At 41.5% G+C, this 21955-nt stretch overlaps 1 protein-coding gene across 1 annotated transcript in view; it reads left to right on the forward strand.

Moving 5' to 3' along the window:
• Window positions 1–3304: 3304 nt before the first annotated feature.
• Window positions 3305–21955, forward strand: part of LOC115025079 (thyroid hormone receptor alpha-like) — a 139333-nt gene continuing 120682 nt past the window's right edge. The window contains 1 exon segment of the mRNA XM_029457130.1: window positions 3305–3609. The gene's annotated coding sequence lies outside the window, so the exon portion shown is untranslated.

Consider the following 21955-nt stretch of genomic DNA (forward strand, 5'->3'; position numbering starts at 1 on the left):
CCTGACCTCTCATCTGGATCCATCAGCAAGATGAGCTTTCTTCAGTTGAGACCAAACACCTGCAAACCTATTGACATTCCCATCAGCTTCAGTTGTACTTTGTCTTAAATGCTGATCAGCAAAAGTTAACATGATAATCTGGTGCAACAAACATTGCACCTTTACCAGTTAAAATGTTCAGTGTGAACATGTTAGCGTGCTGAGGTTAGCATTTAGCTCAAAGCATGATGTGACTTAGTACAGACTTATAGATCCTCAAGTCCACCGTCCATTAGAGCAGTGGGGTGATTCTGCAATCATGCATATTTTCTTATTGTGATGATTCCCTAAAATGTGAATACTGGTATGGATTGGATTTTAAGACTACATTTCCCTTCAGAGCGAGGACTCTGGATTTCTTAGTCTCTCTAGGAAGGGAACACTTCAAGGCCAGCATGTACAGAGGAAGTGATTACAGTAACTATTCTAATGTCCACATGACATGTGAGTATTGAAAGAACACAGACTTGAAAGAACAAAGAACATGTCGAGAACATCTCGACATGTTCTGTCTTTTGATTAGGCTGTTGGTGGATGGGGCTCAATTGGTTGATCTGCTTTGTTCTATAGATGAGACTCTCACTGGAAATCCAAGTGGAAATTAAACGACACCAGCATGTAGTCAATAGCAACTTCCTATATCACAACTCTTATGTCCAAGCCTAGTACAAGCATGGACACACACACACACACACACACACACACACGCACACACACACACACACACACACACACACACACACACACACACACACACAGAAATTATGTTTTCATATTTTATGTATGTGCTCTAGTAGACCTTTATTCTCTACCAACAGCCCCCCCCCCCCCCCATGCAGTTGAAAACCATCAAATGTTCATTCTTAATTCTCATTTCTACTTTAGCCATTAAGTGCTAGAAGATTGTGCCACTTTCACAGCGGGTGATTTCCTGGTATTTGTCTGCTAGATTAGTTTGACAGAAATATCTGACTGTTTGGAAGCTACAGTCAGAATACATTTCGCCAGCACAGAAGTTCTTCCAAGACGGAGAAGGAGAAATCTTTTTGAACATAGCTAAGGCCATCCTATTGAACTTAGTTTTTAGTCATAATCCCTGCCTTTTCAAAAGTTGGACGAAAAAGATATGAATGAAAAAAAAAGCAGACAAATGTGTTAATAAATTCCTCAGCTGCATTGACGTAAGGATCCTCGATGCCCTCAGGATGCCCGTGTCAGCGTGCGGTCTATTGGTAGTAGTTATGGCAATTTAGTAGGTTCTGTTTGTCCAGCTGTTATTTTGATCAAAATAAGGAGTGAATTATCTTCTTTCTTCATTTTTTCTGTCTATCCGTCTGTACATCCGTAGATTTGTTGGTAGCAATTAAATAAATACGTGGAATGATGTACGGCAAGCCAGAGATTATTGCAAAAATGAGAGTGATCACATTGAGCCCGGATCCACTCTGCTTGTTTGTTTGGTGATGACGACCACCACGTTGCAAAGTATTGCTTACAAAGTCAATACTTATGCTAACTGCCACAAATTCTGTTCTGTTATCAGAATAAAGTGAATTGTACCAATATTGGGGAACCAGTGGAACCAGCTTCCAGTTTGTGTTCGGGAGGCAGACACACTCTCCACATTTAAGAGTAGGCTAAAGACTTTCCTTTTTGATAAAGCTTATAGTTAGGGCTGGCTCAGGTTTGCTTTGGATCAGCCCCTAGTTATGCTGCTATAGGCTGTATGCATTTATGTAAATGTATGTTACTAACTCATCATCCGTGGTATCATCCCCGGAGTTTCTGTCTCTCATGTGGCAGATTTATGTCAGGATCAGGAATCGTGGCTGCGCCTGCTGCCCTTGCTGCCCTTGCTGCCCTTGCTGCCCTGGTCCTGCTGGGCACCGGGAAGCCTTTTTGACATTTTTCTGGATTTTTTGATCTTCAACGTTCAGTGTCTTTATAAAAAGCTGCTGTAACAATTGGTCATGTCAAAAAAAATATTTGTCAACAATTTTGGTCATTTGTTAACTATTTAGGGAATTATTGACTAAAAATGGCAAACATTTACTGGTTTTACCATCTCACATGTAATGATTCCTTGTTTTTCTCTATAAATGGAATATCAGACAAAATAAACATTTTACCAAGACATTTTAGTGACAAAAGTTTAACCGATTTAAGAAATAATAGATAGATTAATTGATAATGAAAACAATTGTTAGTTGCAGCCATACATCAAATTGCTTTTTTTGTTCAACCATAAGTTCAAAACCCAAATATATTCAGTGTACAGGCAGTAAATCCTCACATTGAACCTGGATCCTGAGCATGTTTGGCATGTTTGATTGATACATGCCTTAAATGATTAATCAATAATCCAAAGTGTTGATCATTTTTCAGATTGGTCAACTATGTTGATAATTGAGTTAACTGTCATTAATTTTTCAAGCAATACCAACCCATGTTTTTCTTTATCTTATCTTTAACTAAATAGACGCTATTTCAAAAATGTGGATACATTATTAATGGATTATTGAAAATAATGCTTGTTTTGTTCTTGATATTCAATTTAAAGTGATAAACAAAACTGAAAAAAAGAGAAAATCTGCACTTTTCAGAAGCTGAAACCAGGAAATGTTTAGCATTTGTGCTTTATGAATGACTTAGATGATTAACCAATTTAAAAATTGTTGTTAATTTCCTGTCAGTTGACAATTAATCAATACATTGGCTTATTATATTAACACTAATGAATATTATTATCATTCAAAGAAGGGCTTGACCACACTGAAAGCAATTATAACACAATCTAAGGAGTGTTTACATTATAATTATACATTTTATTTAGAAATGTCTCTGATAAATGCGTCTTTCAGGGACATAGATAAATGTTTCTTATTACAGTGTTTAACACCCCAGTCGTGTCCTTCACCAAATCTGTCATTTCTTATCTACCTACAAGGTGGACTAATCTCACCTTCCCACAGGGAGGAGGAGGAGGGGGGCTTCAGCGCAGTGATGATGAAGTCAATAAATAAGGAAAGCAGAGGCGACTCAAAGCAGGGGGATGTTCCGCATTTCACATCTCACCGTCCCGACATGTGTTTGTGTGTAGGCTACAGTTTTTGTTTTACAGTGGTGGTCCTGTAGAGAGCGGTAGATAGTTTTAATAAGTGGTTACCCAGCCGAGCTCCCCATACTGTACAGTACATAAGCGGAGGGAGGAGCGACCGTGTAGTATTTCTTTTTTTTGCTGCTTTTACTTCTGTCGTTGCAGCCCATCCAAACGCTCCTGGAAGGCACCACAAAAAAGGGGGAACAAACTACTAATTTTCGTGCAAAATCTTTGTAGGAAGGAGGACGGGGAGCTGTATGAGGAGGGAGATCATTTTGGCAGTACGAGGCGCAGCAGCTTAGCGGAGGACTGGGCTTCGGAGTGAGTGGGACGTGTAGCCACTCAGCGCTGCCGCTACACTAGTGTGCAGAAACCGGAGGAGCCCCTCTGACTTTCTCCCGCTTCATTTCCGGCTAATGCCCTAATATCCAACCCGAACTGGTGTCCAGACCGCGTGGGGGTAACCGACGGTAAGTGTCGTTATCTGGCTTTAACCCGCCCGACGTTCACAGTGTGGTGTGTATGCAGTTGTTTGGCGTTGCTAGCATCAGTAGCCTGGGCTGGTTTGACAGATCGGATCAGCAGCCAAGGTACACACGGTGTACTGTACAGTAGGCAGGGTCTAACCTTGTTGGTCTGCAGCCATTCCGCCACAAGTGTTGACGTTTCCTTCGGCTTAGTTGTCAATTAAACGGCAACACTGCCGGGTGTAACTGTACAGCGGTCATGCTGCGCTTTTTTCTTTTAGAGTATTATGCTTGTACTATGTGCTGCACACAGGCCCCGAACTTGGATGTATGCCTGCTGCACTCTGGCGCGCGCATGGTCCAATCACGCATGCACACGTGCACACACACACTCACACACAGGCAGGACTGATCGATAAACAGCACCAGCTATGATACACCCATAATGTATAGGGAAAAGGCTATAGGGAGCCCATTAGCTCAGTTACTTAACCCTTATCCTGTTGTCTTCATTTTCTCCTTGAGGTGCTGAAGTGAGTTTTTAAAGCATACTTGCATTGTTATTTTTTTAAATAATATTAGCATTATTCTAATGTTCATAGTACTAGTGAATCAAGTATCTAATGCAATGCTGTAATGAAAGGGCAAGTAAACTTGAATTTTTGGGGGCATAAAGCTTTTTAAACCAGACTCAGTGTATGAAAATTGGGTCATAAGCATTCATATAAGTCATGCATCTCTGGAAATATAGTTCATCATTGTGCATAATGTTCCCTGTGTCTGGCATTTAGAGTGATTAATCTTTTTTTTCCAAAAATGGTTATATCACTGACTGTAGAACAACAAATCTCCCATGCATAGCAGATAATCAATGTCCGAGTTTATCAGTTGATATGTATCAAAATTGCCAATATCAGAACAAAGTGTTCTAGCGAGGCTCAATGTGCACTGCATTAAAACTGTCTGGGTTGGGTATTAAATTACAACAGGCGCTCCGACTCAATTGTACAACTGTGTGTGTGTGTGTGTGTGTGTGTGTGTGTGTGTGAGTGTGTGTGTTTTAGATAAACATACCCTCAAAATACAGTACAACTCAATACAATAGGGTGTACTTTCTGCAACAAAGACAGCGTTGCCCAGGAAGTTGCCTCGACATAACAGCACCGATTATGAAGGAACTTAAATACTTAATGTTGTCAAGAAACACTTTAATAATAGAGCCTGATGTGATGTCCCATAGCCCTGACTGACTTCTGACAGACAGCATAAACACTTAATCATTCACTCAGACCAAATCCCCAGTGAAAACAATCTCAGTGCAGCACATCATGAACATAATGTTGACAGTTTTCTTAGTGTGTTTGCAGCTGTTTGTGTGTGCGTGAAGTCCCTCATCACTACATTACAGCACTGTAATAATTAAATCACTCAATGTAACCACTCTGCCCAGAGCCTTTTCAGGGTGTCCATTCTCAGTCGCATTAATTTTCACAGTAGTATCTTGCACTCTGCTGATAGAAAGTGACAGTCTAAGCTGTATACTCTTTGCAGTTGAATCTATCAAGCTGGCAACAGAAGCATTTCCTCTGGCACACTGAGGCTTATTTTAAAAGGCAGAGCGTATGGATTTTCCCATCAACATGGTAACCAATGGAAAACAAATTTGTTTGGACTCTTAGATGTTTAAATAATGTCTTTGCAAACGTTTAAAAGGTTGCCGTCTCAGTTTACAGGATGAATACAGTCAATGAGGCACAAACAAAAATGTGTCTTTTAGAAATGACACTAGAATCAACTGATTAAGTTTTTCTGTTTTATTTAAAAGTAGGATATAGGCTTATTTATTCCTCCAAAAGTTCTCAAGTGCAAAGGTGTCTGGTAGATTGCATACGCCTTTATTTATAAATGCTGTTTCTGTCATTAATATGTAAATGTATGTGGTGCTAAACCCCTATAGAGTCCCAAGATTCTATACAAAACGGGACTAAAACAAAGCTAATTTATGTCAGATCAGTTGGTGCGGCCCCAGATGCCCACTGTTCATTAATCATTAGCCATCTGTTTAAATCGCAGGGTTCTTTGCCTGGGTTGATCATTAGCCCTGGACAAATCCAGCAGTCAAGTATAAACATTTTCTCTACGGATAGGATTTTAAATAGACCACATGTTGGCTAGGGAGAGGGCACAAACCTGTGTAAACAAGAGTCTTCAATCACAAACAAAATAGACAGATCTTCTAGAAACATTTTAGTGATGTTTTCTCACACACTGGCACTTTATTCTTCCCTTTTTTTGCTTTATTGTAAATAGCTTTTTTCCCCCAATGCATAGAAGAAAAGTAAATAGGAAATACTGAGCGATGTAACAGCGTTGTACATGAGGGAGAACATAGAAGGTTGATCGGTGTAGCCCCATGTGACCTGTTCTTCTCTTTCTCCGCTCTTCTCTTCTTCTCCTTTTTTCTGTTGGCTGAGGCTCCTTTAGGGGGCCAGAGGTGACCTTCTTCAGTCTCTCTCAGCAGCAAGCACGCCAGTGGGCCTCTCTTTTTGTGACCCTGTTTCTGTTTCTCTTTCTTCCTGGCCTCCTTGCTCCTTTTCCTTTTCCTTAACTCCCCCCCCCTCCCACCCCTGACCCACTCTCCTCGTCTACTCCCATCCTCTCCTATTCCCCATGGTGGGGCAGCAGCGCTTAATGCTTAGAAACATAGAGCGTTCACTTATATAACCTTGGCTTTGCAGCTGATGTCCTGGTCTGTATCATGCTGTATAATGATGTCAGCTGTCTGGAGAGGCAGAGGGCATGCTGGGTAGGCCAATATGTCAAGAGCTATTCCTGAACTGAGTCTGAGTGGGGTGATCCTAGGATTTGCCTCACCATTAGATGGGGATACAGATGATGAGATGTTTGTTACACATAATGAAACCTGTGCGGAGGATGCATCTCAGTATAAGGAATGTCCTTGTCATGGCAGCCATTGCTCTGGTGGAGCAGCTACATTGTTTGCCTATATGTCAAGCTGAATACCTCAAGACATTGCCAGAAGGTGTAACCCAGGGTGGGTTACACCTTCTGGCATTTTTAAACATTCTTCTCTGACTTTGGATTAGAGCTGAAAAGATTAATCGATTAGTTGTCAACTAGTAAATGACTTTGCAGCTATGACTGTAAACTGAAGTTGTGGACAAAACAAGACATTTGAGGACGTCATCTTGGGCTTTGGGAAACACTGATGGACATTTTTCACCGTTTTCAACTAATCGAATAATGAAGAAAATAATGGACAGATTAAAGCGGACCTATTTGTAGTTGATTAGCGGAGGTTAGCATCACATGCATGCTACTTGTTCAATGTTTCCTTTTCCTACATAAATACGCATCATAACATGTTTGTTATTGTCTTTCCTTTTACTTTCTGCTTGACTGAACTTGACTGTTGCCAGTAGAAGCTGGACCCCAAGGCGCTTCACCACAATGTGTGTGTTTTCGCCTGTGGTTAATTAGATTACAGCAGCCATATGATATAGCCTCATTGTTTCATAGGATTTATTCAGCCAGGGTGAATACGGCCAACCACAAAAAGTCATCTGATCATCACTGGTCTCTGCACTGTAACTCTGCTAATACATATTGTGGCGGTGTAGAGTATAGCTTGTTTACCAACATACTGTATTCAAATGCACAAAGCCATCTTTATCAAAGAGCACTTGTATAGAAATGTATTTATTCAGCAAATAAATCAGCCTCTTTATGCAGCAAGAGATGACAAACAAACATCAGGCGTCTTTGTCTGTATGCCTATACATCATCATTATGCATACCAATTAATGGAGTCCAAGCACTAATGAGATCATGATGACCTGCTGATTTGGGAGAGCTAGTCACTGCCTCAAAGCCATTTACTTCTCATAAACCTCCTCTTGTTCCATCAAATCCAGTTCTGATGGGAATCCTACAGTATGTGCCGCTTGTTGCTTCAACTGCCTCTAGTGCTTATTCTTCCACCGACACTTTAACAGACAACTTGAACTGGCACTCGTGTCTTTCAGAACGTCCACGCCACCATCACTTCCACTTAACACGCATGTCAAATAGACTGATATACGTATATCACATTCGGATCACATTAGTTTTTTTGCAGATATAGCTGCATCGGTGTCTATCTCGGCCGATAAGTAACAAGTCCTTGCAAGACAGACAAACTAGGTTTGAGGTCATTTAGAAACAAAGTTTGTTCCTCAGAAAGCACTGACAAATTGATATTAACTGTCTTGGTTACAATTCTTTAAAAGATCCCAGGGATCTGAATCCAGATTGTTTGATTAGAAATGACTATTGGCCTATATGATGTTATCAGATTCTTTTATCTCCGAGATGTCGATCTGTATCGGTCGGGCTGTAGCACTTTAATTTGAACTGCTACCAAGAAAATATGGCGGCAAAATCATAGCTTAGAATTGTACACTAACAGGTCAACGGTCACATTGCCCACAGAATAATATACCCAGTTTGTGGTTATAAGTCTGGTAAAAAGATCAATAATATGGCTGTAGCTAATGACTATTTTCATTATTGATCAATTCATGTTTGAGTGTCCAAGGTGAGCTCTTCATGAAGCTTATGTTGTGCAGCCAGCTCTGAGATACTTGTTGTATAATGCAAAAGAAGCAAATACATTTGAGCAGCTAACCAGCGACTGTTAGGGATCTTTGCAATTAATCTCTTAAAAATGTTGAATAATATCTGTCAATTAATCGTCTCCTGGTTTCAGCTCTAATTCAAAGCAGGGGTTCACCACATGTGCAATCACATGAAATCTATTGAGGTGAAGTTATTAAACTCTTCAAAAAGTAGGTCAGCTGACAGCTATATACAGTCTGTAAGTAATAAGAAGAAAGTAATGTGTATCCTCCGTCGTGTCTGCCATAAAGGAAATTCCATGTAATATCTGGCACGCAGAGTAATGAGTGTGTCCTCACTGGCAATTCAAACCTCATTATACAAGAAGAATGGGGCTAACCTTTCAGTGTGATGTCGTAGCGGGATTGTGTTGCATTGGGAGGCCCGTGAAGCTCCACTGCTGATAAGCATGCTGTCATGGTGAACACGACAAGAGATTATCAGTGCATTCTGCACCGGTCTTCGCACAGATCACTGGCGGTCCTGCTGTCTTCGAGATACTGTAGCACCCCCATCCCCCCCCAACACACAAACACATGACCTCAGATGTCAGCCAGCATGCTCCAAGTTTGTGGCTGTTTCTCAGTGTTGTGGTTTTTTTTTTGCCCCCTCCTCTTCATGTTCTCTGAGTAGCTTAAGTTTCACTTTATTCTTTAGTCGTTTTCTTTTCTTTCTTCAGTTTCTATTGAGCAGTGGTTTCCATGCAGATGGTTACCAGAGGCTCCCTCTTTTTTTATTTCTCTGTGCCATTGAACCGTTGTCACTCACTGCTGCTCTCTGTCTATCTCTGGCCTCTCAGGCTGCCTGTGCTTCAGCAGCATCCAGATTACCGGGGGAAACAATGATTTGTAAAATAGCCCTTATTGGCCAGAGAGGGTAGCGAGGCTGTTTAACACAGCCGCACTTCTTTCTTAATAACACCAGTCAGCTTGGCTCTGCCTGGGTACAACTGGGGCCACTCACAACTGGCTTTTCATCAACGGGAATACTTGGCACCGAGGCCCGTGAGGTTTATTTTTGCCAGGGTGAAGCAGAGCACTTTACGAGGACATCCGACATTTGCTGGCACTGAACTGCTCTCACTCTTTCTCTCTCCGAGAGCTGCCTCAATTTATGCAGTGGAATAGAAATTAAGTCATTACACATTTGCAGACATATTAAACAACCAGTTCCCAAGACAATAAAGTGGCTACTTTTTTTCCACAGTGTCATAAATACAGAGTCGGCAGGGCATACAGAGGGATTCCCTTCATGTGGATTTGAGATTAAACTGGCAATAACAATTTCAGTATCTGTGCCCCTGAGGCAGAAGATAATCAGTTTATAATCAGAGATCCCAAGAGGAATTAATTTGTGTGATTATTAGTTAGTTTGTATGTGGGCATTAGAGACAAGATCATTTGAAATGGAAGGCATAGAACATTATTTAAGTTTAACTGTTTTGTTTTAGTAGATGCCGTGTTAAATTATTTGTTTTATGCTATATATACATGTAAATATATGACCAAGATATGTCTATATATACAGTATATATGTACTACAGTAGGACTGTAACTAATGATTATTTTCATTGTCTATTTAATCTGTGGATTCACTTCTCAATTAATTGAATTATTGTTTGAAAAAAGCTTAAGGCTACATCTTCAAATTGGTTGTTTTGTCTTATCAAACAGTCTAAACTCCCTAAATATTCGATTTCTAATGGAATAAAATGGAAAAAAGATGCAAATACTCAAAACCAGACAATCATTTTGCTTAAACAATTAGGCTCAATAAACTAGTATTTTGATAATCGTGTGTGTGTGTGTGTGTGTGTGTGTGTGTGTGTGTGTGTGTGTGTGTGTGTGTGTGTGTGTGTGTGTGTGTGTGTGTGTGTGTGTGTGTGTGTGTGTGTGTGTGTGTGTGTGTGTGTAGTACACAAATGGTTTTAACACAATCAACCACCTCCCAAAGGTAAAGGTAAGCACGGTTGATGGCTTTAATGACTAAGTCAATAGTGTTAAAATGCATGTGATAAGAGGCAAAAGAAGAAATCTGTTATAGCACTTCCACTTGGAAATTTTCCATGCTTCGACATACTGCTGAGGTAATGAATAACTCTGAGCAAAGAGATGCTTATAAAACCCCACAATTAAAAATTTGGCCTAGACCCAAGTCCCACTATGGCTACTCTGCTCTTGCGATGTGTACTGTATATAGGTCAGCATTTCACGACTGTAGGGGAAGAAATCAGTGAGAATAGGGTTAGATTTACCTTTTTTATTATCTAATCAGAGTGAGTTTAATGCTCTTTCCTTGCTGCTATAAAACAGGTTTTTTTTTTTTTTTGGCAAACAAGTGATTAAGATGATCTCAAACATCTCTAACAAAGCCTCTCGAATACCCCTGAATTAGGAGCTTGATGAATAGTTGGCTATGCAGAAGAAAGGCAGGCGTTTTATTGCTCCCTGTTTTATAATCTGTCACGCTTGAGGACATTTGGATGGACTTGTTTTCACAGCTTTTACAAAACTCCCCCTCTTGATCATTGTGTTTCTTATATTGGGATTGGGGTTAATGCCACCACACATGCCACCTACAGTACTTTTGCTACACAATTGCTGTGTAATTACAAGACCAAAATGAAAGACCTCTGCTTATAAAGTTGGCCCTCAGAATAGAAACCTGTAAGTTTTTCATTAGGGCCGTGGCTTTTCCCTCCAGACAGTGTGGCAGGAATAAATAAGGCTGTAAGTAGGCTTGTTGTACAGCAGCAACCCCGACAGCCCTGTGAGATGAACTCAAGAAGCCCTCCATCAACATCCCCCGTCATGTTCCAAATGTGTTCATTTAAATTGATTTAAAACAAGAAATTATTTAGCTAACTAAGTAAGGGATAAGTTACAGCGAGCCGGTCCTTATAGCGAAACAAACCTATCTGGGTTCATTTGGCAATAAGGACAGTCTCGCTGTACATTATCTCGCTTATTACACGTCTACTTGCTAAAGAAATCAATAATATGACCTTAATAGCAACATTGTTCATGGGACTCAATATTTGAATATTTTTCAATACATTCTGTTGTATCAAAGTAGTTGAGCTACTACACAATCTCTCCATGTACCCCCTCACAACCACAGAAGTACCTCTTACATACATACGTATACACAAGTATAACTATGCCAAGCCTGATGAAGGTTTTAATATGTTCACTTTATAGCAGGTCATTTTGTTGCAGTTATTGCTCAACTCTCTCTCTATTATTTTCCGCAAGCTGCTTCCTCAGGTAGAGAATGTTTGGGTGACATGTCTGGTTCTCACAGTGGTCTAGTCACAACCGTGGTGATATTCCCCTGGCTGAAGAATTAGACTTTGGTTTATGTTATGACTGTCTGTTGAGGTGAAAGATCACTACAGAGTTTAGTTTGGCTTCCTTGAAGTGTGACTGACAGTGACCCCCTCTCCACTGGGCCTCTCTTTTACTGCCCACCAAGCACTTTTTCTGTTTGAGGAAACTTTTATTTTTCTGACATCATATCCGAAGCTGCGTTTTCCTTCTTTCGATTTCTTTTCAGTGCGTCGCTTAAAGTAAAATCGGGCCACTTGTTGAGCCAGGCCAGTGCATGTTGTTCAAGGAATCACACATTGTCTCTTCCTGTGTGCGTCTGCGAACATCCGAGAGTAGTTTGACGTTCTCTGTATGATTGTGTATTACGTCATATTAGAGCTGTTGCAGATGTTGGTAACAGGAATGACAAGTGAGTCACCTTCTTCAGCATTTTGTTGATGCCACGATAGCAAAAGCTGCCTGTGATAAATCTCTCTTTATTCGTCACCTTGGTCTTGATTATTATCTCAAGTTCCTGGGAGATAACACACACTGGCACACTTGTCATTTGAGACTTTGGCAGTTTGCTTGTATATTTTGGATTTAACAATGACAGTGATTAAAGGATGATCTCAAAAAAGAGATTATTAATGAGAGATGATCTTTATGATAAACATACATTTGAGCTTTTAGTGTGTGTTTTTGAATACTCAGTTTGTTATTTTAACATAAATGTTATGCATGTCGCTTGTTGTTGATGGTGTTGTTTCTGCATCTGACAAACGCTGTCCTTTAAGCTACAAGGACAGAGTTTGTCAGATGCAGAAACAACACCATCAACAGCAGCACTTTAGAGGCTTCGGGTCACCTTCAAAATGATTCTAAGAAGGGGAAAAGTGGCCTTTTTTTATTTAAAATGTGCTGTCCATATGGATTTAACCCTTCAAATTCTTTATTTATTACCTTTTTATAGACAAATCGATTAATGCTGAAAATTGTTGCTGCCATAATTGTAATTATAGTTCATTATTTGTGGTTAGCTGTTTTATAAAGTATTGTACTTCAAATGTCAATGGTTATTCTTTTAATCATTTGAATTCTTGCTTTGGAGTGATGTTTTAATATATTGAGGGTATGATTCACGTGGAAGGTGTGTACTGTATTGTTGAATGTGTTCTGCTGAGCAAATAATCAAACAAAAGATGTGTTGGCAGACTGCCTTAAAAAAATATATATCTTTAAAGCATCCTTTTTAATTCATTCCACATGAAGAAGGATGCTGCATGGACATTATGTTGCTTATGAACACTCTTTAATAAGAAAGCCTTAAAAAACTTGGAAGTAATACTTTGGGGAGTATCCTACAAACAACCTAGATTTTGTCCAATTTGAATGTATCAGTTTACCTGAGCCAGGATGTGCGTTTCATCTCTACCTGCTAGTGTGTCGAGGGATGTAGAGCTACCTACTGGGAGGTCCAGAATGCCAACTTAATGCCAATTGCCGTGTGTGTGTGTGTGTGTGTGTGTGTGTGTGTGTGTGTGTGTGTGTGTGTGTGTCTGTGTGTGTCTGTGTGTCTGTGTGTGTCTGTGTGTCTGTGTGTGTGTGTGTGTGTGAGTATCGAGATACTTGCTGATCTGGCAAGCGCTCACATTCATTCAACTGAGTTGTCTCAACTGCAGCCAATCAACACACTCTGGCATACAGTACTGTAGTTAAAATTGATAAACCTTTTTTTTGCGGTTATTGAAAGTAACATCTCCACTTTAACACACGCATGCATTGGCTTGTGGCACAAGCTGTGTTTTGTGTTAATGCTAATATGTTTGGTGTGTGGGTAAATGCAAGACTGTTGGTGTCTTCAGCGTCGCCATGTGTTTGGTGCAGAGGACCAGCTTGTGTTTCCTTCAACATAGCTGGCCCGGATAGCAATCTCCATGATCAGTGTACACTGCGGCCCTGCAGTTGCTTTGGCATGGCAGCACTGGACACCACAGTTTAGGGAAGTTGCATGCAAGCTTTGCACACTTGCCAGTAATGCAACTGATATGCATGCATTTGCAACCATGCATTCACACCAGCAGAGGCGCACACTATTCATGTTCCTGGGCACACGCAGGCAGCTATTCTTAGTTAAGATGTTATCTCTCAAGCTTGTACAAATTGCTAACTTGTGAACACATGTTGCATTAGGCACACTGTGTTTGCACAATACTGTATATAGGGATATACATCAAGGTACTTACAGTTAATTTTTCACCCAGCCAGCTCCCTGCTTGTACAGCTCTGTCTAAACTGTGGAGTGAGCGTTTAATGCTGTACCCAACAACTGTTTAACTTTGTTTAATGCAAGACGCTGCCATCAGCGCTGGGTAACTGGAAGATCTTCTTGTGTAAAAACAATAGTTTAGTCATTAATTGCAACGTTTTATCATTTTGACTTTTGACATGTGGAATTTGTGTATTTTGATGAAACATAAACATGATTTCCTGCTATTGTTGTCATTTAGATTTATTTTTTCTCAAACATCCTGCAACATTACAGTACAAAACATACTTTACATGTGGTCGTCTGCACAGGACAAACAAAACTGACAAACAAAACTGAAAGCAAACACTACAGCACAGGTCCCATCATCTCCCCCACACCTCAAAACAACACGCCTATCTAATGATCCCCATTGTCAATATTGCATGAGGCTGTAACTGTCATGAGTCCTTAGAACAAGATCAGGTGTGGTTGTATTGTTCCAGTTTCTCAGTATGATCCTGGCTGCATTAAGGAAGCCTGCGAGAGCTAACCCAAACTGTACCTTTGTACGTCCAGCTGGTAGAATGGATTTCATGCTATTGTTGACAAACATGACAACATGAAAAGCACTGCTGCAGGTGATCTATAATTAAAGCAGACTACCGGTACTCTTTTGTTAAACTCAGAATAGAACTCAATGTTTTCCCACCCTGGGCTATTTATTTATATCTGATCACATTTATTAATCCTCATTTTTACAAAAACATAAGACAGCTTCACAAAGAAGATATGACAATAAATTAAACACTTTTGTCAGATGGACTAAGAATATGACAACATTTTACGAAGGTGTGAAAATGAACAGTCAAAAATAATCAAGTTGGCCTACGGAGCATTCATAGAAGTTTTGGCTGGATGGCTCAGGGTGACTGACGAGAATGACAAGGTCGCCGGCCTCCTGAGAAGAGTCTCTGAATGCTGCTCGTATTCTCTCAAGTTGTGTACCTGACCCGTGTCCAGGTTGGACGGGCTCCAGCTGGTCTCCCTATTTTCACATCTGTAGTCCTCTTATGTGCCAAGACAGGCAGCGCTGACCTTCAATGCGTGTTTGTGTGCGAGAGAGAGCGAGAGGTATAAACAGATAACATCAGCGTGAGGAACTAGCATAAAGGGAGATCATGTGTGACACTCATCATGTGAGTTAATGTGTTCTGTGTGGGCCTGTTTGTGTGGCCAATATGTGAAAGTACATTGTTTACAGTCCATTGCTTCCCCTTGTTAGTCGCGTGTGTGTGTGTGTGTGTGTGTGTGTGTGTGTGTGTGTGTGTGTGTGTGTGTGTGTGTGTGTGTGTGTGTGTGTGTGTGTGTGTGTGTGTGTGTGTGTGTGTGTGAGAGAGAGAGAGTGTGTTGGCAGACTCTTATCTGACACAGGGGATTAGCTGACCGAAGGCGACCCTTGGCCCCTTCTACCCTCTGTCTGCCGCAGTCCTTCTCCTTGTTTTTCCACAGATTGTCACCTCAGCATGTCTTCTCTGCTACTGTAAACCACACTATGCAAGTAGCGTACTGTACATTAACCCACATGGCTTACTCCTTTGAATACAAATACATTTCCTTAAGCATACTTTAAGATTTTAGAATGCCATTTGTTTCTTTTTAATATGCCCTTTAGTTTGATATTAAAGGGTCAATACACCCATTTTAAAAAGAAGACATGTTTTCTTGCTTACCTCTAGTGCAGGGGTCGGGAACCTTTTTGGCTGGGAGAGCCATAAAAGCCAAATATTTGTTTATGTATTTCCTTGAGAGCCATATATTTAATCAATTTGAACGCAACTTTATGCATGCATTTTTTTAAGAATAACACGTCTCCGAGTACTAATAGCGGTATCAGTGTTGCATTGAACAGGTGCTCTTTTATTAAATAAACTAAACGCTTACGTTATTTATCTCATATTTCAGTGTTTACTGCACGGGTGTCAAACTCAAGGCAATTATGCTATTTAACCTCTTATGTCTGTTGTTGTTGGTGTTGTTGTTGTCCTGCATTTTAGCGCCTTGAGATTGCTTTTAGCTTTGAAAGGCGCTTTACAAATACAATTTATTATTATTATTATTATTATTATTATTATTATTATTATTATTATTATTATTATTATTATTATTATATCCGGCCCGCGAGAAAATATCATATGTCTGTCATACCTGGCCCTCCGGGTTTGGTAATTAAATCAATGCATGGCACAACCACGGGGAAAGACATTTGAGGAAGAATCTAAATGTGTGAATAAAATGAAAGTTTTTGGAAAGCAAAGGGAAACACAGCACAGATCTCTGGGACGATGTGAGCTGGACTGTTTGTGCGACACAACGAAGCATCTCACACACACACACACACACACACACACACACGTGTGTAAGTGTGTGCGCTGTGCAGTCAGAGACAGAGCGGAGGAAAGGAGAGGGGAGAACTAAAAACAAATCCGCTGCTAAATGTTTTACTTTAAAATGACACAATATAATTATTTATTACTTGTTAATCATGTTAAAAAATGTCAGCTCAAAATTGTCTGCGAGCCATATCGCGTCATCAAAAGAGCCATATATGGCTCGCGAGCCATAGGTTCCCGACCCCTGCTCTAGTGCTATCTAGTTTCTGGGCATCAGCCTTTGGGCAATGGGTGTGTAGCCCATGGAGTGCCGGTGAGGTCGGGATTTTATAAAAAGGTAGTGATCAGGTTACAATCGCTGTCTCCGTCTCTCTCCTTTGCTCTCTGTCTGTGTCATAGATGTCGAAAAAGCTGCAGGTGTGTGTGTGTCTGTTTGACCGAAGGCGTGGGTGAGCCACATGTAGAGCAGAGAGGCCACAGCGGACAGGATGAAGCTTTGGCTGCATTTACACAAGATTCGACAATATAGCCCCCAAGGCCCGGGGACGCTCCTGGGCAAAGGCGAGAGAGCAAAACGGGAGAGACGAGAGGAAGAGAGAGAAGGCCAGAAGGGAGGAGCTGCGCGCAGGCTACTCTCTCTTCAGAGAGCTCAGGAGAGTCAGGAGCTCTCTCTCAGCGAGAGGGGGCGCGCGGAGAGGAAGGGAGCGGGCGAGGGAGAGCGAGCTCGTCGAGAGAGCGCGCGAGCGCGCGAGCGCGGGCAAAAGGTGCGAGCGCAGGAGCTGCCAGGCCCCGCCCGAGCGAGAGAGAGAGAGAGAGCAGGCCCAGCAGGAGCGCGCGAGAGCCGGGCGCGCGAGCGCGCGCGCAGGCCCGCAGGCGCGTGAGGCGCGAGCGCGCGCAGCGCAGCGCGATCCGGGGAGCCGCGCGCGCGAAGGCCCGCAGGCAGGCGCGCGAGCGGCCGCGCGCGCGCGGGGCGCGAGCGCGCGAGCGCAGGCCCGCAGGCAGGCGCGAGCAGGCCCGCAGCGAGCAGGGGAGCGCGCGAAGGCGAGCGCAGGCCCCAGGGGAGCGAGAGCAGAGGAGCGAGAGAGAGGGGCGAGAGGAGAGCGAGGGGACAAAGAAGGGGGAGAGCGGAAGACGAGAAGAGCAGAGAGCGAAGGGGGAGACGCAGGAGCGAGGCGAGAGGCGGAAGAGGCGAGGACGCAGGGAGAGAAGAGGAGGGAGGAGCGAGAGGAAGAGGAGAGGGAGAGGCAGGCGGGAGAGGGAGCGGAGAAGGCACGAGGAGGAGGAGAGGCGAGAGAGCGGCGAGAGAGCAAGGAGCGAAGGAAGGGGAGAAAGGAGCGAGAGAGGGAGAGAGAGGAAGCGAGAGAGCGAAGGGGGGATGGAGCGAGCGAAGGGAGCGCAGGAAAGAAGGGCGAAAGGCGCGAGCGAAGGCAGAGGAGGAGAGGAGAGCGCGCGAGGGCGGCGAAGCGAGCGCGAGCGACTCGCGCATTCATATCCATTTCGTATTCTCATTCATCTCATTCTCTCATCGCTCTCTCTCTCTCTCTCTCTCTCTCTCTCCTCTCTCTCTCTCTCTCTCTCTCTCTCTTCCTCTCTTAGCCACAGAGGCGGGGCCAATTTTGAATGGCGTGTTTACAAACGGCAACCGACTAATCCTGCAAAGTCATAATCCTTAACATTTTATGTAATCTGACCCGTGTTTTGATTCTATTATTTTCCAGCAATAGCCTATCAATATATTTACATTCATTAATTGCCTCCCAAATGATAGTATTCATTGTTAATGGTGGAGTCAGCCATCTCTGCACAGGATTCATATTTCCTTCACAGGAAACGATGCACCATCTAATCCAGCATTACTGTAATGTGATCTCATTGAGATCAACCTCACTGAACTGTATTAAGTTACTGCTGATGCAAACTGAACATTTCTTACTGCTGCTGCTTCACTTTAAAAGTGTTCAACTGGCGAAACATGAGGTGGCTTTTATTGTGAAGTGGTCGCGGTCTCAGAATTTGGAGAAAACCGCACTTGATGTTAGTACGGTAACCATGTGTTTACATTTGAGGTTTTTGAGATTTCTGACACAAACCTAAGACAATGGAGGTGAACGAAATGTAGTGTGTGATGCTCAAAGCGTTTAAAAATGACTTACAAGGATACAGAAAGCCATAGATTACTACATAATGTGAAAACACTTACTGTATATGCACTAATCCCCACCATTTTGGCCTAATGTGTCTCAATTTAAATCTTCAGAAATGCAATGAGCATATATTTTTGTTCTTTACATCTAACAGCTGATTTTATTATTAGAAATGAGCAGCAGTGTATTGATTATTGATCTGTCTGTTGCAGCACTGGCCTCTCATTATGCATACTGTTGAACCCATACAGTTTATGCGCCTGCCTCACATAGGATACACACACACACAAACACACGTTTCCATAAAAGCCCCACACTAAAATCGTTGTCGTTGAGGCATAGCATGGTCTCCTTTCTCGTTCCAGTTATTGCACTTCCAAACTGTAGATCAGGACGGGTGTGTGGGTCTTTGTGTATTGTGTTACAGGCACTGCGTTTCATAGAAATGCACATCTCGCTGCAGCTCCAATGAATCTGAGTCGGAGAGCTTCTTTACTGTAGATTAGAGGAAGGAAGGAAATTACAGAGAAAGGAGGAGAGGGAGAGAGCGAGAGCAGAAAATGGGTCAGACATCTGAGAGCCAGGCAGTCCTTTTTTCTGCGATGGGTGTCAAGACATTATCCAATTGCACCTCTTTTTCTTCTTCTTCTTCTTCTTCTTCTTCTTCTAGTTTCTTTCTTTCTCTTTCACTCATGCATTTGTTTTTTTCCTCTCTCCCCACTTTGCCTGGCCAAGAAAAAGTGCAAAGAGAGGAGAGAGTTATTATGCTTGGCATGTCCGCAGAGGACAGGCTTTAATTTGGACACGGCCCAGCCGATCAATCTCCACATTGGCTCAGTTACAGCACTGTGTGTGTGTGTGTGTGTGTGTGTGTGTGTGTGTGTGTGTGTGTGAGAGTGAGAGAGAGAGAGTGTGTATGTGAGAGAGTGTGTGTGTGCGTCTGAGTCCACATGTAACAGCTAAGCTTTTAAACTATGCAAACCAGCAGGTTGCTCAAAAAGTAAAGCACACTGGATTAATCCTGTGTGGAAATGACTTATTCTATACACACAACCGTAGAGGAACAATAAATTGGATTAGACCTGGAATGAGCATTAAAGGAATACATCTGTAACAAAGTCAAAACAAAGCAAATAAAGTTTATTCTCTATAAGGCAGTCAGTACTGGAGCGTCAGCCTGAACGCCTGAAATGGAAATGCAGAGTCTCGTAGGTCGCACATCTGACATGAGTCATGTTAATGTGTCATGGTAGATTCAGATTCAGATTCAGTGGGTGGTTTGGTGGGTGTCAGTGAGCTTGCAACATTTTTCATTTTCTCTTAGTCCACCGCCCCTCACAGCAAGAACAATATTAAGAGGGGAGAAAGTGAAAGAAACCTGGAAGTTCATACTTTTGTTGTAAAGAGAATAGGGACCATCCTTTTCTCAATTCATTTATTTTAGTTGGAACACTGCTAAGCCTCACGCCATTATGCTGGGGTTCTGGTATTAACAAGTCTGGTTATTAACAAATGATTATTCATATTAATACAACTATTAATATTAATAAATTCATGAATAGGGGTTGATAATAACTGGCACTAAAATGAAGTAGGTGCATTAGCTCCAAAGAGGCTATCAGAAGGAATGAATTATTATTAAAAAAATTATTTTTATTAATTATTATATTTAATATAATGAACAATTATATTAGTAATAATATATTATTACATATTAGAGTTGGTGTTTTTTACATATTAAAAAACACCAACTCTAACCAGCCAGTTAATGTAGTCTCAGAAAATATACTAGGTAATGAATTAGGAAATCTGATTAATAAATAAATAAATAACTATACAAAATGACCATATTAATAGCTAGTAAAGATTGAAAGATTTTGGTATTCTTTGATAGTGGATGTTGGCAATACTCACTCTTGTACAACATTAAACAAACCAGCATATATATTCCAAAAAGCATTTTTTAAGACGATGATAAATGTCAAAACATACCATATCTAATACTAAGCAATCAAAAGGGAACATGTACACAAAGGTGAGAGTGTATGTGTGTTGAAGAGAGAGAGAGTGTGTGTGTGGGTGTCTTCGCCTGTCGGGGCACGCCAAAGAGACTGTGCACGGTCTCCACGTGCTCTGCGTACGTGTGCACAAATGTGTGACGAGGACAAAGGGCTGATGAAGCGGGAGCTTTGAGTCCTTATCTTGTGTCGCTATGTTAAAAGTTATAATTCACAATTATTGTGAGATCTTAACGTGTATGATAAAGGTGCCGGGTTGGTTAGTGTGCATGCAACTCTGTCTGTGCGTACAATACTAAAACATCATCTGGCAAAACAACCTGAGGTTACCCATTAGCTCAGTACAACAGATTACACAATACAGTTCAGTGAATAAAAAACAAATCAGCATATACATTTACAACCGTAAAGCAGTTCTGTGCTTACTTAGCTGTGTAAAGTAAATAATAAATGTATACTAAATAATATACTGTGCCCAGGGGAGGTTCAGTTCATCAATGGAAAGACTACTTAGCTCTCAGCTGCTCCTATTGTAAAAGCTAGCCGGCTGTGCAGAGCCGCTGCTACTAAACTTGTTTACTTTGGACAGGCGCTCGCGTTCTCTGCCATAAAGAAAGAGTTCAGTGATCAGAGGGCTGCGCAGCATCGGCAGAAAGAGCAGAAAGAACAAGAACACATGGCTGTGTTTTGGTTTCATCAGCTGAGTTTTCACACCTACATGCAAAAAGGTGACATCGGGTTGCAGGAAGTGAGGGAAGGATCATGGGAAATTGAGTCCAATTAATTGCTCAATCTCAATACTGTGAGAATCCCAACATTATTTTGTCTGTCAAATGTTAGAAAAAAGTGAAATCTATTATAATCCACACATTGGAAAGGCAGATTTTTTATATGGGCCTTTTTGCTTTAAAAAAGGGATAAAAATAATAAATCATAGTTGCTGATAAATTACCTCGATGGATGGATTGACTAATTGCTGCAGCTCTAAATAAGAAAACATTTTAAAAGTATAACCAAACTAAAGACAACCAAACTAACTAAAAACACCATGAAAAGCATTGTTAATAAATGGTCCTGTTTCATTGTAAAATGGAAAACCTTGATGTTGTTTATAATATGAAGCTTTTGACAAACAGCTCTGTCCTAACTGTCAGATTTGTCTAAAAAGATTAACAATCTAGATTTGGTAGATGCTGTCATCCTACAAGAGAGGTTTCTTTTATGGTCATGTAAAGAAAACTTCAATATTAAATGAGACTGTAATTGACATCAGTGAGCGTAGCATGGCGAGTGTAAACAAGAGAAAGGTGGATGCAGAATGTTGCACAAATGGACGAACGATGATTTCTTTGTGGAAGTAAAAGGCCAGTGTGTCTAGTTTGTGCGGACGCGTCTGCGGTGATGAAAAATAATCTCGAGCGTCATTACAGCACGAAACATGTCAAACTGCACGAGCTGAAAGGACGAGTGTTTGGATAAAGTTAACGCTCTTCAGCGGAGTTTGGCCCAACAAGCAGCTCTCTCCAGAGCGTAACATACAAACATGGAGAGATAGAGAGGT

This window comes from Cottoperca gobio, chromosome 19 (genome assembly GCF_900634415.1).
Source record: "Cottoperca gobio chromosome 19, fCotGob3.1, whole genome shotgun sequence".
Taxonomy (NCBI): domain Eukaryota; kingdom Metazoa; phylum Chordata; class Actinopteri; order Perciformes; family Bovichtidae; genus Cottoperca; species Cottoperca gobio.